Source organism: Pinus tabuliformis, chromosome 1_2 (assembly GCF_031772625.1).
Source record: "Pinus tabuliformis cultivar Carrire ecotype Pingquan chromosome 1_2, CPIR1, whole genome shotgun sequence".
In the NCBI taxonomy this organism is placed as follows: domain Eukaryota; kingdom Viridiplantae; phylum Streptophyta; class Pinopsida; order Pinales; family Pinaceae; genus Pinus; species Pinus tabuliformis.
Window position 1 is genome coordinate 34,548,937 of NC_142298.1, and position 19,009 is coordinate 34,567,945.

A 19,009-nucleotide genomic window follows, 5' to 3' on the forward strand; every position below is an offset into this window, starting at 1 on the left:
TCATGGGGACTCTTGTCTCTTCACTCTTTCATGTGACGTGTTTCCCGCATGAAGGAAGAATCGTGACCATTGACCAATTTTCATTTGTTGGTCCTAATTTGACTCCCAACCAACCAACATCCCTAAATGGTCCTTATATGCAAGCGGTATCTGCCCTGTCAGAAATTGATTATGTGGCAACCTATTACATGCTCGCGTCTATTGATGATCTTGTTGGTGATGTAGTGCATCATGTACCGGGGGCATTGGAGCCCGATCTTTCCATTAGATGCCTTGATATGTATCCCTTCCAGAGTATTCTTCTCCCATATAATGAGAACTCTTGGAAGTCATGGGCTCTTAAGGGCCATGATCAAGATTGGAGTAGAGTTCATTTTCTTGTGTCAAGCTCGTTAAAAATGAAACAAGATCTTATGATGGCAATTCTTTTACTAAGTCAACCTCGTTAAAAAATGAAATAGGTTCCTATGAGAATATTTATTTTCATGTGTTAATCTCATTAAAAAATGAAATGAATCCCCTTTCAATTAGAGTCTTTGATTGGATCTCATAAATTCCTAGTTGAGGCTTTCACTTGATCTCGTAAATGAACCTTCATTCCATCCATCTGTTAGTACCCAGTAGTTTACATAGGGGCATGAAATTAAGATTGGGGGGCATGTACCTCAAATTGAGTCATTATGTTAGGGGAATGCAAACTTATTCCAAGCATATTTTTTCTTGTTTCAAGATTGTGTAAAAATGAAACCAATTTCAAGCATAGTTTCCCATGTTTCAAGCTTCTATAAAAATGAAACCATTCCCATTTTATCCCTCGTGATTTCCATTTTTATGAGCTTGTTTTCTCCAAATGAGCCTTGGTTTTTTCATTCCATCGTCAACATCTACTTGGATGATCATACTCTTTCACTTATTTTTTTACCCTTTCCCGAGGAACAACTGCGATGGGTGGTCTTATTAGCCATTCTCTTGACCTTTGTGTGTTTTAAGCAGTTCCATCATGACCAGAACTAGTTTCTATCCCTTTATACCACTCGTTCCTCTAGGAGGAGTCCACTTTCAGCTCTTTTCAGACTCCCAAAACATGAAAAGATTGTCGAGCACTTGTATTTTAGACTCGTAAAAGTAAATGAAAAGACTTATACTCAGTATAAGTTTAACGCTTTTCTGCACTGAGATAGACTACCTACGAAAAAGGAATACATTAGTCGAACATGACTAAGAGGTTCTCTTGGGTATTATTTTCTACCTTTTTGGACGTAAGGCACTACCTACGAAAATTAACATCTGGAGTTTTCTTTTTCACCTCTTTTTCAAACTCTCTAAACATGAAAAAGAAGTCAATTTTTACCCTCACTGGACACGTAAAAACATAAAACAACGATGGACTCGTCGATCATGATGGGACCGAACCACTTCTTCTTTGGGTTCATTAAATATTATCAGAGGGATTCATCCTAAGGATGGACTTACAGATCAAGCATATGTTATCCTCCTCAATCTTGTTAAAAAAAAATAGGTATTGACTAGTATGGTTGGGAAAATTAGGAAAACATGGTACTCCATTTGTTAATGGTAGCGAGTCACTCTTGAACACGAAACTCTACCACTTCATCTCTGTGGCTGTTGGGTTGGGTAATCTTCTTGTCTTTTAGTTCATCATACCTTCACAGAACCTCCATTTCAGTTTTGGGTCAATGTTGCCAACTCCATTTCAGTGTCATCAATGTGTTCAAGAGAAGTCATTCAACTTATATCTGTTGCAATAATCTTAAGATTTCATTCCATGTTTTCATTTCTTGATCGAGTTCCATATCAACATCATTCTTTCTCAATCATCATACTTGTTTCATGTCATTGATGGGGGTTACATCAAGGACCTCCTGTGACGGGTCGCTTCCTGTCGACATCAACACATTATCCAGGAAGTTGACTTAGAAACACCCATCGGTACCTTGGTTCTTACATACATCAATGAAAAGTGTCCTCACTATCGGTGATAGGTTTACATCATTGGCCTTCGACTGAAATATTATGTGTGGTGTTCGACATCAACTCATTTATTCACACCATATGGATTGTACTTGAGTACCTTGAGAGCCATTAACATCATCGATGGTTTCTCTTGCATCTGTTAATGACTTACATCATTAGTTGGTAATCAGATGGTGTCTACCATGTTTGAATTAAGCTCATTGATTCACATGGGTAGACTTGTACCTTGGTTGGTCCTATGAACGTGATAGAAGACCCCGGATCTATTTCCGCCATCTGTGCTGCGATTTCAAGATTATACAGAGATCACTATGTATGATGGCTATGATCATACTAACAATCATCTAGTCATGGGTCCACCATTAGTCATCAGTGGACATGCCTTTTGATCATTATACATGTAATGTTAGCTTATGTGCTGAGTATGGGTATGCCTCCCTCAGCAAAAGAATGTCATGATGTAAATGTATTGTAACAAAAGACGATCTCACCGGTTGTTCTTGATCCTGACTTGTCACAAGGTAAAGCACTTCGGCCATAATTCAACATCTTTGACTTTGTGCTTTAGGGGTCACTCTGTTACAGGCTATTTTGTCTCATCTGATCCATCAACCTATGACCTGGATCATTCAAATCTTATTGCCCCTTTACATCATCATTTCACAAAGCCCTATGGACGACTCTCACATTCCTCGGAGTTTCTTCCCTAAACTGCATCATCTGAGCCAATTTTAGGACCAACACACTGTGGCCTCTTGCTAGACAACATTCACCTACATGTTTCTCCATTGTGCCTTGTGTTGATTACCTACAGGTTGCTCCACTGTGGCCTACATTGATTACCTATAGGTTGCTCCCCTTTGCACCTGCATTGGTTCTAGAAATTCGAAAAAAATAGAGAGAATCCTGAAGCCTCCATTTCTAGAAGCTTCCAGGATTCGTTGTAACCATTTACCTCAGATAAAACTTTCGAATCCTATCCTATCCTACCTTGGAGTTTCCATCCCTTATCCTTAGATCTCATCCTCCCATTAAGAGTGGATCTCAATCCCAATATTGGTAAAAGGATAAGAACTCCCAACTTACCTCACTCCTCTATATATTTAAAACCTTCCAGATGCAAGGGGTTGGCTTTTGGAGGGTGATTATACCCTTATACTATTTTTGTGAGAGTTATCATTTCATGCATTTAGGGTGATTGGGGGTACACTTTGTGACAAGGGAAGGACAATTCAACAACTTGGAGGAGCTCTTCTACAAGATCAACACCTATGTATGGTTGTAACCCACTCCATTTATATCAATACAAATAATTCTCTGTTTTCTTATATGTGATGTCGTTATTTCATATATTTCAATACCATGTTGATCTTTTGAATAAAGTAGATAAATGATGCTACATAGATCTCATAGTTTCTTGGCTTGTGTTGCCTGGTTGTGCAAGTTCTAATTATGGAAGTTGGAGCTAGGATTGGAGCATTCAAGCCAAAGAAGGAGTGAAACATACGACTGATTCCAAGTAGGTTTCATCCCCTCATATACTTAATTTAAGGAAAACATTGGGTACTTTGTCATTCTGTTGTTATAGATTAGCCACCAGACCTGGGGGCGATATTTCAGTCTGCAGTCATAAATCCCGCATAACACATACGAAAGCTTTATTAAATCACTTGTGTTTCCCATATCCCTTTAGACACACATAATGTAATAGGAAAAATAGTAAGCGACCCATTATATGCAGATAATTTTTTTAATGCAAGGAATAACTAACACTTAGTGTAATTAGGGGATATTGTAACGGATCACCGAATATCCACATCTTATCACACTTTGTATGTTCACTTTCCCACTTGCACACAATTACACATCAAACGCTAGCTTCTATAATATTTGTATAAGAAGGTGTCCAGTTTCCGAAGCTTTTTATACTTAAATTTTTTGGCCTTACATTTCACACCCTAATAAAAGCAAGACTCTTAAAAGAAACCATAACTTGAGATAACTAAATTTCCCCACAAGGGCCACAAAAGAATTAATAGTTCAGGTTAAGACCATTGGAGGTAGGCATCCCATACGACGCCATGGTCATCTTACATCTTTGAAACATAGAAGTTTACTTTTAAGGTGCTTAAAATCATTCAATCATCCCACAAAAAATAATACCCGAGCATGGAAGAGACTCGAATCAAAGGGGGTTCGGCTTAGGTCCAGTGTGTGTGGTACTATTTGGGGCTCCCCGACCTGTCTAGTGTTCGCTATTGGTAACTGGCTACCAAGAAGCTAAATATTTGAATCCTCATGTGGGATGAATGTACTTTAGTGTCCAAAATCTAGGGCATCCATCCCTATAGGTGGAGGTGCAGGTAACACTAAAGCCTCATCTGATTCTTCGGTTGCTAGAAAACATCACCAGTTCTTTCGGGACATTGCACTAGTAGCCATCATAAGACATCTCTGCAAGGCCTAGTTACTTTGGGAGTGGAAAGGACAAATAGGTATTCATAATATCTTTTATAATATTCAAAAACAAACGAAAACCATTTTTTATTTGATTGATCACATAGTCTAAGTTAAAGGGACAGTAATCATTTTATTTTCACTTTTTTTTATGTATGTGACTTACTTTCTTTGAGATTTATCTCCTTCCCTTAATCACAAAAAGTAACACGCACTCTACTTGACACCATAGGGGACCCCATGACTACCCGTTTATCTAGACATTTTCAAAACCTTCCTCCATTAGCAAGAGGTGTTCCAGGTATCTCCCCATTTAGGCATAATAGACACCACACAACCACCTTTAATGGATATTCATTTATCAGTATAACTTTGGTTGGGACCCCTCCTCTTCAAATTACCCCATTCACTACCCCTAAGGGGACCCCTCATTCAACCCCTCAAGGGAGCCCACACAACTCCCCCCTAGGAGTCCAAACGATACTCACCAAGGTAACCACTTTCATCAGGGACCCCATTTAAATACAACCGTTCAAAATCGTTTTGCGATGACGAATAACTTACAAATCCTATTTTTAGCTTCTTTAAATCTTCTTGATTTAAGAAAGTTAACCAATGACCCAATTTAGATGACCAAAATTGGCCACCCATGCCCACCAAGCTCCCTTTTGACATTCCAAAATTTGAAGGGAAACAAGGATAAGGCCCAAGAAATCATGTCATGACATTTCACCTTTGGTGTTCATCCAATAGTATCACAAATGATACTACTTGATTGTGACCATTTCAACACATCCTTACAGGGCTTGCAAGAAAATGGCACATAGACCAACCTTCTAGGTCGCATGGAAACTTTAGGTCCATAGCTAGAACACTCCTTACATTCTTCCAGCTCCCGGTCTGTCAGGACTCGGGCCTAGAACTCTTTACCCATTTCAAACAAACATCTGCTATGCACATATCAAACATATCCATGAGTGATGGAAACATCGTAGGTTGTGCAAAGCAAATTTGGAAGACAAACTCCTCCTTGACCTATTTTTAAGATCCCTCACATCGTAAATCTCAAAATATGTGGCGAATTTATCCCCACAAAATGAGAAAGAGGCCATTAGAAAATCTCAACAATTTTATCTGATATACACATAGTCTAGATACCTCTACCATGTTCTTCTAGACACCCCACCCCTGCGAACTTTTAAACAAGAGACACCAGGCGCATTCGATGTTGTCGATGGATTGATTAGGACTATAGCCCAAAACCAACCTGGCAACACCTTCCAGTACTCTAGATAAACTTAGTGTGGCCAACCATTTAGTGCTAGAGCACCACCACCACACCACACAAGATATTATGCTGGTCAACCTATACCTATGCATAATCTTGCTATACATGTCAACCAATATCAACCGATGCAAGGTGCCCAATACCCTCCCACATAGAGTGGCCCATATCCTCCCCCACAGGGAAATCAATACCCCCCTAGGAACGTGGAAGAAACTCCCCCTTCCCAGAACTCATATGCCAGTCAGGGACAAGGGAATCAATATTTATCTTTCCTCGCACCTCAATCAAATAACCCACTAGCACAAGCTAACATAGGGGTTAATCTAGTGTAACCTTCTCTAGCTCAAAAACAACAATTAGTTGAACAATTGAACGCATCTAACCCATCTAATGTTGCTAAGAAAAAAAAAAAGAGAAAGCAAAAGGGAGAGCCTGGACAGGGGGGCAACAATAAAAAACAACATAGCGTGCACTAGCTGGGGGAAACCCCAACCAAAATCAAAACTAGGGATAGAACAATAACAACCCACAGAGGAAAAAAAAGAACTCTAGTTTACGGACTAATCATGCTTGTGCCATTTGCGGGGAATATGGTTATTACACCCATCACTATCCTCAACTCCTTGAGTTGAAAAGAATGAAATATTGTGGGGGGCAAGGGGGGAAACCAACAACCTGCAGTAATGCAACATCCCTTCCCCCATCAAGGAGTGGTAAATACCCAACAGGAACACTACCAACAACACTAGAACCCTCCTGGAGGAAGTTCCCAAAGTACCTCAAACTGTGACATTTACATGGCACGGGAATAATTTCTCCTGCATACATGCAACTCAGAGTATAGAACTCCGCCAAGAACCAATCCTTCCACCTCGACTACTACAACACCTACAAAACCATTGGCAATTCGTCAATATGCCATATAACCCATCCAAAATATGGTTTAAGGTACTTTACGATGAGCTGGACAGAACTCAAAGGCTGCTCACGCCTATATCATAGTTGATGACTTAGCTCAAAATTGTTCATCTATGTCAGCATTGGAAGTTTTACAATCATGGCCAACCCAACGAAAAGCATTACTTTCTGAATTAAGAGAAATAGATTATGCCGATTCTTGTTTAATGGTCTTTGACTTGGATAAAGCCACCCAACGTCTTCCATCAACTGTCGCTTTTCAAATTTCGGACTCAATCCATAATATCACCATCCACCATTGCATAGTTGACGAGGAGGCATCCACATGTATTATGTCCAAAACAATTTGGCAAAAAAGTGGATATCCCAAACTCAAACTGACTGACACCATTCTTAGAGAATATAGCGAGCACCCTTCTATTCCTGTATGCCTATACCAATGCATTCCAATACAACTTGTTGGTAAAATCGTGCCCATAGACATCAAAGTGTTGGACGCATAGTTGAGTTATAATATCCTTATTGGCTGAAGTTATATGTACGAAATGTTAGCAAGAGCATCTTCTGTATTCAAGGTAATGATGTTCCCCCATGCCGAGAAAATTGTTACAATTTAACAACTAATATACTATGAGAAGAAGACATTAACTACTCTTGATGGTGTGCTACCTTTTGTCAGATATTCTCTCGAGTTGATCACAACTTACACTGAATTTGACCCTGGACAATTTAAACCATCAATTCTCCTCGGTACATTCCCTGGAGACCCATCTGTGATAGAGGATAGCCTCCAACCACAGGAGCCCCATTGTGCATGATGATTTCTTCAAACACCCATCAAGATCAAGAACCCATTCCAGATAACAATAATAATGTAGTTGTTTATCCTTAATTCTTACCATATGTTATTACCCAAACACCCTTCTTATTTCGTCCACCTGGTTTTGTCTCGCACCAAGTCATTGTAACACTCTCGGTTCCTAATATGGCTCTGGCGATACCTTTTTGGTATTTGGCCCCTCAATCCATGTCAACAAACACAAGTATCACCTTGACATGTATCATTCCTATAGCCCCTCCTTAGGATAACACCCCACAACAAGCACTTCTTGCATCGACACCATCCGGTGCTAGAAAAAGGGATACGAAAAAAGGCAAGAAGGTGGAAGCTCCAAACGCTTCTTCTCTCGGGTACCTACACCCTATGCTTTGTGTAAAGTAGTTGAGCACCCCACCAATATGTGCCTTGAGTTAGACGAGCTAAAATCTCTTCTGCATGCCCCAAAAATACCAGTGAATCATCCTCCCCCTACTAGAGAAAATATCAAACTTGCACGTAATAATGCAATACGCACCAATCACGCATGTGCCATATGCACGGAATACAAGCATCACACTCATCATTGCCTCAAAATTCCTCAATATCGAAATGATTTAGGTGCACTCACCCAAGCCAATGTTATGACCCGATCACTACAAACCACCCCAATGACAGATGATGGGTCTAAAACCATTTTTTATGTCATGAGGGAAGAAGCTTCATGCTCATATCCATTTTCTGGTCCCTCAATATACCATCATGCATGGAGGAAACCAAAACCAGTAACACCCCAATATACCTCCATGTGCACCTTATGGAATGAACCAGACCATTTCATAAACAAATGTCTCGAGTTACGAGAATTTAGGAGGTATTACCCTAACCTACACATCAACCTAAGTAACAGACCTAGATGCAGGCGTCATAGTTTCCACATTTGTGCAGGAAACCATCATACCCAGTGTTTCCCACACCTTTCTTGATTCCACAAACTATTGGATTTCATGCATCGATTCATCGCTAAGAACTCCAATTTAGTCGAACCAGATACCCAATCCCTGGATAACACCACACTAGTGGGAGATGACAGATCTAGGTCCATCTTGTGCATATTCGAGGAAAAAATCCCGCCTGAGACAAAGTCAAGCACCTATCAATATCTCAACCCCCACCACCATCGGTCTGGATCTAGAAGAAAGACAAAATGGCCTCAGGCCACTTTTTCAAAATCACCCCACGTGTGCCCTATGCAATAGACCCAACCACTTGTTAAATCAATGTCCGGAGTTGGGAAAGATTTGATTCGTCTTTTGCTTGTTGGTCCATATTCCATGACCTAACCATGCTAGACATTCACGCCACAACTGTCACATTTTCTCTCAAGCACACCATACGCGGAATTGTCAATACCTTCCACATTTTCGAGTAGCGAGAGTAACGTTGAGACAAACTCACATTGGGAACACACCTCATGCTAATACTAAGATCTAGAGGATGCCGATACTCAAGATTTCCCCACCTCATGACACCAACTAGGCATCATCGTCTTACACTATGGACAATATTGACACCCACACCATTTATAGTGTGAGCACTAGTTCTGTGTGTGGTATTTGCACTAGTAACTCTCATAGTTCTAAGACATGTCATATGTTGAAAACATTTACACAACTTAGGATTCACCATCAATCTCATCTCCAAGAAAACAACTTTTCCCCTCAGATACCACCCACGTTGCAAGAAATTTCTTGCACTCACTATCAACACACCATTATGGAAATTATAACACCACTTAATTCTGATGACACACATCATCACATATGAGTCATTTCCTCATCCGTAGGAACAATGATTCGTGTTGTATACTCACCAATTTTTGGTTTCAAGACCGCTGGACCCACCACGCTGATGGTACCATCATCGATGATGCAAATCCATCCCATCTGTACATTGTCAACTTCGCTAGGTTGTAAGGCATCAACCATTGAATCATATTCTTGCTTGTTGACCAACACATCTATGCATAAACTCCACCCTCACGGCCTCACGCAACCCAATTCAACATTAGATAATATTTTTCACTCAAACAAAGATATTCTAGAGGCCATGATGGAACCTAAATTTCCATGGGATGCCATGTATCATCATTTGTTCTTTCTACTTGAAAAGGAATTTGTACCTACTAACACACTTGGCCTTGATATTTGCGCCATAGAATAAAAATATTTCTAGCCTCCAGGACAGGTAGATTGGTTTAAGAATCCCATCCCGATACCATATGCATTCGAGGAAGGGAACATGTCAAATATTTCACCTACCATTAAGGTCAATATTTCAAACAAACTTGGCATAGTTGAAGAGATCTCACTAGGGGCATCTTTTTGTCAAGAAAAGGTGGCCTCATACACTGCCCTATTCCAAGAATATAGGGATATCTTTGCATGGGCTTACTCTAAAATGCTAGGTATCAGTCCGACCATTGTAGAACATCATATTGACACCTGGCCTGATGCCCACATTGTTAGGCAGAAATAAAGTCAACTTCATTCCTCTAAGGCAGAAGCGATCAAATAGGAAATTGAGAAACTCCATAAAGTTGGTTTCATCTATCCTATCACTTACATTTCTTGGATTTTTAACCCTGTACCCGTCATGAAAAAACAGGGCAATATTATAGTTTGTATGAATTTTCGAGATCTAAACGAAGGATGTCCCAAGGAAAATTACCCTACGCATTCATAGACCAAGTCATTGACGCTTGTGTAGGTCATGAGGCCCTATCCTTCATGGATGGGTTCTCTAGGTATAATCAGATTCAGATTTTCCACACTGAGCAATATAAAACAACCTTCACAACCCCATAGGGCACATTTTCATATCGAGTGATGCCCTTTGGCCTTAAAAATGCTAGTACAATCTAATGAGCCATGAATTATATCTTCCATGATCCAGCTCATCTCATTCTTGCCTATTTGGACGACCTTACTGTACAATCCAAAAAGTGTGATGACCATTTGGAGGACCTTCGCTTGGTGTTTCAAATATGCTGACAATATAACCTATGCTTGAACCATGTCAAGTGCGTCTTCTACATTACCATGGGATGACTACTGGGATTCATTGTTTCCCAGCAAGGTAAAGTATAGGCCATCAAGGAAATATCACCTCCAAAAACTTTAAAGCAACTCCAAAGATTATAGGGTAAGGCCAACTTCTTACACCACTTTGTTCCCGACTATGCCACTTGTGTGCATGGATTCTTGCGCCTGCTTCGTTAGGATATCCCTTTCCATTGGGATCTAGAGGCACAAAATTCATTTGAAGACATAAAAGATGCATTATCTCAGGCACATTTGATTATCCCTCCTAACCATAATAAGGACTATACCCTATACCATTCAACGTCTGAAGTAGACATCATTGGGGTATTGGTCCAAGAAGGACCTGATAATAGAGAGCATCTAATTTATTACATCAGCAAGAACCTATTTGAGCCTGTATTGAAGTGTGAGTCAACCGAAAATACAACCTTAGACCTCGTCCACTCCATACAAAAGCTTCAACATTACATAATCTTACAGACCACCAAGATAGTAGAAAATATCAACCCTATGTGGTACTTTCTCACTCGTTGTATGATGAACCAAAAATATGCTTGATGGGTCATTATTCTGCAAGAATTAGATCTTTATTTTTCCTCCCCTAAGAGTAAGAAGGCCCTTATCCTCACCGAGTTTATCACTGATCCCCCAACAGAGACCCGAGGATCTCCCATTAATGATGCATTCCCTGACAAACATCTGTTCTTCGTATCAACAGATGACCCCTGGTATGAAGACATCCTCCTCTTTTTATGAACTCAGAAGTTCAAACCTCAACATACTCGTGACAACCGAATGTGCATTCACCACAAAGCCCCTAATTACCTCCTTTTGGGGGATTTCCTCCATTTACGGGGCATCGACACCATCCTTTGCTGATTCCTCACCCATAAACAAGTTAATAAGATATTAAATGATTGTCGCAACGGGGCTTATGGTTGTCACATCTCAGGGATGGCCACCGCTTAGAAATTCCTCAGTGTCAATTATTTCTGTCCCACCCTTTTCCATGAACGTATTAAGGAAGTCAATATATGGGAGTGGTGGCAAAGATACACTCATAAAGTGTGAGCCCCACCATCTCCCTTACACCCGTTCATCGTCGTCAGCCCCTTCTAAAATTAGGGCATAGAATTCATGACTTGCAACCCCCCATCAACAGGAAATCATAAGTACATTGTGGTTGATGCCATCATAGGCCTCTTGACTGATTCCTCCCATCTAGGTATCAGTCACATGTAGGTATTCCTTGATTCCTAACTTGTTGTATCACAATTGAACAAAACCTTCAAATTTCATGATCCATGCCTTTTTTCAGAAATATCTGCATGCACAAAGGTTAGCTCATGGTTTTGATCGTATCACATTTACACATATACCAAGAAATCAAAATCATATAGCTGACCGTATAACTAATCAAATCCTAAATTGGAATGTATCATATATATATCGCCATCAAGAAACATAAAACATGCACAAAATATCCATCATATAAATGTAGAAATACATCACATGTATAGAAGCATGCACATAAGGACACATCATAAGAGCCGCAAATATCATATCTCGTGTGTGTGTGTATATATATATATATCAAAAAATATATAAGTACAAAAATATACATTTTATGGCTCAAGGCCAGGAAAATAGAAGTCATCAAATACGGGAGCATCCTCATAATGGGTGCTTTCCTTGGTACATACACAAATAATATCTAGGGTTGTGGCCCTCCACCCCTTGCGCCCCCTGCCTGAGTTCCAACCGCCTCATCTGGTTCTAGAATGCGATGTGCAGTCGCTACTTCCATCATGAGGCGATGAAGGGTCAGAAACTAAGCTCATGACATTAATATTCAAAACAGTGAGAAACATAGGGATCAAGAACACATCATCTTCATCATGGTACCCTCCGATCCATTTCAACCCCAAATTCATTTTTGGGCCCGTTGCACACTTAGAGTACCACTCCAGGTTCACCTTCTCTTGTTTTTCGATTCATCTTGTTTAGACGATTTCAACTTATATATGTTTTCATCAAGATGTTTTCACTTGGGGTATTTTTCATTAAGGTTGCAGGTAAATTAGCAACTTCCCGCCAGAATCAACACCCTGGTGGCCATTGACAAGGTAGGTATCATTCGTCACTCAGCATGATACGCATCCTACAAATATTTGCATATCCTGACATCATTTCTCTAAAATGCACCATAGGGTCCATCATCTCGACCATGTTTACCACCACCTCCACTTGTACATGGTGAACATCCACACTAGTCGATAGAACCTCCCTACTCATGGACCACCTCATGTTATAGACCCCCACATTCTATTTGGAATCTCGTACCATCTACTTTGGCCTGGGAGCCACCTCACTTTCATACCTTGAATATTAACCTCATTCTTCTCTTCTTCACTTACTGCTAACCAACCCTACTCCTAGGCCACCTTATTCATTTACGATGGATCAAGACGAATTCTCCCCTACATTCTACATTGGGCCTATCATCCTTCCATACAACATAATCTCATTGCGTCACTTCATATGCCTCATCAACCCAACACTAAGACAAACCAATGGGGCTCCCGCCCTCTACAAAACACACTTTACCTCCATCATCATGCAAGTCCCCATTTTAAAAGGGCACGTGTCTCCGTGTATGTACATCCAAAACCACCTTTACATTCTTTTCACAAGTGTACAATTTTTTTAATAGGAAAATGGTTCCCACCCATATTTTCATGCCTTATACCTGGCGACAGCCCCTAGTCACCCTTGGCTAGAGCTCACACATAATACACATTTATATACCCTCTTCATGTCAGTCAAAACATACTCACACCTACCCTGGATGTCCTACCGACTATAGGATCACTACTCTCAGAAGAACTGTTTTGACTTCCGCTACTCACATTACAGCTCTGACCTTGGAAAAGTCGTCCATATCCATTCATATCGTTAGCTTTCATTATAATGCCTTATCAATCCAACTTATTACAATATTCTTCACTCCACATCTTGATTTCCTGAATCAATAGCTCAGGTAGTTTATGTCTCTTTCTTGTCGACTTCAACAACCATCTTCCAGGATCAAGGTAGTACCTTGGGTGACCCCACCCCTTAAGGGACATCCTTGGGTGGCATAGTGGGAATCAATATTTCACATTGATGTCATCAGTACCCTTGACATTCGACACCAACATAATCTCTCATTTTAGGGTGGTATCGTACTACACAACCGTTGCAGTTCTCTCATTTAGTTGAAGACCCACGCATCACTTAGCACCTCACATAGCAATGCTTACATTTTGATGCATGGGAGGTACTCGTAGTCAAATACCCATGCATCCACAAGCACCTCACCCCAATAGTGCTTCACTTTTCTTGATGCATGAGGGAACCTAACTCTGTATATGTGTCAAAAGTGCCCTTGAGGGCGTAATCAATTATCATTATCAACCATCGGCAAGTTAGCCACTCCAACGCTGACTTGATAGGAATACTTATTATCTGATTGTAATAAATAATCACTAGTCATCATAATGAGAATGGGACATGCCTGCCTCATATGAGCATTTTTTTTTCTTTTTCTTTTTCTTTTTCAGAGCATGGTTATCTTTTATCCCCAGTTAAGTTTTTTCCCTACTCATCTCTGCAACAAGTTATTCTCTCTATCAAGAAGTTGATCTGATTCTCAGTCATAAAAGAAAATGTGATGTATTTCGGCTATACGTTTTCTCCTAACCTCATACATTAGGGGGCAACTGTTAACACCAGAAAATCGTACACATATTTTTACAATCCAAAAGATGCCCATAGACGTCTAGCAGAACGTACACGTGAATATTTTCCATTCGAAGACATTATGAAGTTCAAAAATTTTAATATATCCTAAGGTCTTATATATAAAATTGGACCGCGCGGCTTATCCTCAGAAATAATTTACAACTGCACAACATTTCCTTCGAAAGCCGTGTAATCAAAGAAAAGGCCGACTCAACAAATTTGGGACCACTCCACACTCGGAAGATGATTCCCTGACATGTTCCAGTCAAGGGAAGCTGAATACGAGTTGCCCTAAAGATATACAACCCTCAAAGGAATCCTCTTGTCCTACTCATAAGTCACTTTCATTCATGAACCAAGAGAGAGAAGAGGGATTCTAAAAATTATATATAAACATGCCATGGGAGAACCAAAGAGAAGACAATGTTATGCTGGAAAAATTACTATGAGAGCAATCCTTCATTTCATTGTTGAAGTAGAAGAAGTAGAGCACTATACTATTGGCAGAGTTTCTTCTTAGCAATCCATCATTCTAGTGTGGATAGGATTTCACCATTGAGATAGCCTTGATCCTTCTTTGATAGAGAGGAGAATCTTGCAAAGAGATCGAGGAAAGGAACCTCCTTGATGAGGATTTTTGAGCACCATATCTCAATTAATTATCTTCAAGTGTTTAGTATTCATCTATTGTATTCATCTTCTACCACCAGCAGTCAATAAAGGGAGCCATTTTTCATAATTTTGTTGACTTTTTTTGTTTCGTTTAGCATTATTTGTGTGTTTACCTCTTTGTTTTAGTTTATGTTTGCATATGCATTGTTCTCACCATTTGCAATTCTCTTTTTTTCATGTGTGTCCACTAACAACATCCAAATTGTATTTCTTTGCAAGGAACAACCAACTGCTAAGAAGGCATCTTTTGGTACCCCATTGCTACAAAAATACTACCACACCTCCCAACCAATATTTCCATGTTTGTAAAGAGGGATTATAAAGGTACTGTGGCAGAAAAATTCAATGAAGCTTTAGCACTGGAAAAGGAACTCAAAGCCATTGGAGTGATCAACGTGCAAGAAGACTCAAAGTTTTTTGGTAAGAAAACTCAACCTTCTTCGAGAAAATATAATGATAAATATGCTTTTGATTTGGAAATCTTAACTAAATCTCTCAAGCAATTAACTAATGAAGTGTTTGATTTGAAGATAAAGAGTAGTGGAAGCTCTTCTAGCAACACATCATTCAAATCTTTTTTCAAGAAGAACAATAACCAACCAACTAAGTCAACACAAATTTCAAATGTGATTCTTAATGTGGAAGAGTTGAGCATGGATAATTTCTGCACATTTCATCAGGAATCCAACTCTAAGAAAGTGTGCCCACAATGGTTGCACAATATGATTGCCATGGCTAATAAATTCCTGGATGATCAGGCCATTAAAGATTAATCTAAACAATCGAAATATGAAGAAGAGGCCTCTCCACCAGAAGAAAATGCTAATGCTAGAGAATCCATATTCACACTGAGTCTAATTATAGACAATGAACCCCTAATTGTCAATGAAGCTTCAATCAGAGAAAATCCTACCAAACCCCCTAAGACATACAATTTGAGGAGTAAAGGACTAGCACCTAAGCCTACTATCAATGATAAAAGGAAAATGTTTCTGAGAAGGATTCTATCCCCTAATGATCATGCTTAGAGTTCAAATCCTAAAACTTCAACCGGTCAAGCTTTGAAGAATGCTTTAGGAAATGTCAAAAGTAAGTCCAATACATGTAAGGTGGATAATAAGGCTTCTCCACCAACATCCACAACCCAATCATCCAAAGAGGGTAGTATTTCATGTGATATGGGCTACAATATCATTGAATAGTTAAAGAAGACATGTGTTAATATATCATTGTTTGAATTAGCTAAGTTTCCCTAGCAAAGAGATTTAATTTTTAAGACATTTACATCAATGCCCTCAACAAGAAAAATCACGTCACCATTTGGGGCTTCATCGTCTAGTAAGTCTCAAGCTACATTTAGTCTTGAATGCATTGTAAATGCGGCTAATGTAAATTCAAGATTTTTTGATCCTCCAATTCTATTGCCTTTTGAAATCTTTAATTACGATGTTCATAAATATCTTGTCCATTTCAGAGAATCAACAAATGTTATGCCTCTATCTATATGTAAAAATATTAACACTAAATCAGAAAAGACGGATGCAAATATCATACAACTTGACAAGTCCCAAGTTCAAGTGGTTGGAGAACTAAAGGATTTATTGATTAGATTATCATCTAACTCTCAGGTACATCAGTGTATTGATATAGTGGTTGTGGATGTTCCCAAGGAATATGGGTTTCTCTTGAGAAGAGATTTATCCAGTAAACTTCAATGATATTTCGCCATGGATTGGTCTCATTTGTGGCTACCATACAAAGGAAGAATAACCAGATCAGGGTTAATAGTGAACCACACATGAAGTATACAATCACTAAGCTAGAAGTACCCACTAAACCTATCAACATTACACAATAAGTCTGAGAGAATTTCTTCTTAGAATTAGACATCGGTTGCTATCAAGAATTGCCATCACCTATCTCATCAGATACACAGTTAGAAATCCTTCCTTGACTTCCAACTGATTATAATGACCCTTGTATCATAGATGTACATAGTTTTAGTTTAGATACTAACCATGTCGGTACTAACCCTTGGACTCTGTATTATGACAGATCGAAAAATGCAAGATGGATCCGATGCAGGTTGTATCCTAGTTGATCCTGAAAAGAACAAGTACATGATTTCCTGTTGTTTGGAGTTCGAATGCACCAACAACACTATAGAATATAAAGCATTGATTCTTGGCTTAGAGAAAGCTACTGACCTGAAGGTAGAAGGCTCAAAGGTAATAGGTGAGTTTGAGATTATTATCAAGCATGTATGCAATACTATTCATTGTATGTCAACTAATCTCAAGAACTACAAACATGAAGTATGATGATTAATTTTTGCTTTTAAATATTTTGATATTAATAGGTACTAATAATTAATAATATTGCAACAAATACTTTAGCTAATGCGACTGCCAAGTTTACACCACTTAGGGACAATTTTTCTATAGAAATAATTCATAAGCCTTCCATCCCTAATAACGTGACTAACTTGTGCATGTTTAACGATGATAAAGAGATATTGGATTTTCTAGACAACACAGATATATTCAAAGATGTGGCCATTGATGAATATGAATACGATAAAACTTTACAAGAAGGGGTTATTATATGTGCCGAAAATTTAATTCATAAGGGTGTAGTTTCGTTAGAAAAGCTCTTTGATCTGCAGAATTGTTTTAAAGGACCTCCTAATACGAAAGTCCATAGTTCAAAATTATTGCATGAGAAAATTAATCTAGGGACATATGAATACCCCAAGTATGTTAATATCGGTACGTGTTGTTCTCCTCGAGAAAGGAGAGCATTTATACAATTATTCAACCAATACAAAGATTTATTTACATGAAATTATGAGGATGTTAAGACCTATGAAACAAGGATCATCCAACATGTCATTCCAATCAAGGATGAGGCCAAGCCATTTCATGAAAAAGTTAAGGAAGGTACATTCGACACTTGAACCCTTAATACAAAAGGAGTTAAAGAAGTTGTTGGATGCTCGAATTATTTTCAAAGCTAGACATTCCACGTGGGTATTGAACATAGTTCTGGTAAGGAAGCAATTTGGGGAAATTCAATTATGTGTGGATTTTCATAACCTCAACAAAGCTTCAAATAAAGATAATTATTTGGTCCCATTTATGGAACAAATATTCCAGAAAGTCTCTGGTTTTGAGATGTTTTCACTATTGGATGGGTTCTTTGGTTATAACCAAGTATTGGTAGCAAAACCTTATAGACTTAAAACAACATTCATGACTAAATGGGATACATTTTCTTTTAGATGCATGTCATTTGGTCTAATTAATGCAGGATCTACCTTTAAGAGGGAAATGGATATTGCATTCATAGGTTTGATTAGTTGAAATGTAGTGGTCTATATTGAAATGTTACGATATTTTGGAAGATGAGATTTGATCACTTACACCATTTAAGGAAAATTTTCGAGTGATGCAGGAAGTATGGCAGATCGCTTAATCCAAGGAAAATCATTTTCACAACGTCCGAAGGAAACCTCCTACAGAACATAATTGAAAAATGTGGTATTAAGGTGGATCTAGAATGTGTCAAAACTATTACTAAGATTCCATATCCCATTGGTAAGAAAGAAATGCAATCCTTCCTCGACAACATCAATTTTTATGAAAAAATATTTCAGATTATGTAAAAATTGTCAAACCGTTGCAAGGCATGATAAAGAAGGACATGATTTATAAATGGAATCAGAAGGAAAATGAAGCATTCAAAAAAATTAAGCAAGTGATAGCTGAAGCTCCAACACTTCTCAGTCCTAACTTTGAGAAATATTTCATGTTTTATACTTTGCCATCAGAAAGATGATCAATGAAATGAGCGACCAATTTCATTCATGAGTGTAGGCTTGCAAGGGTCAGAATTAAATTACCCAGATATGGGATAAACAATATTACATGGTGTATAAAGCAGTTAATCATTTCAGGCCATATATTCTAAAAAATC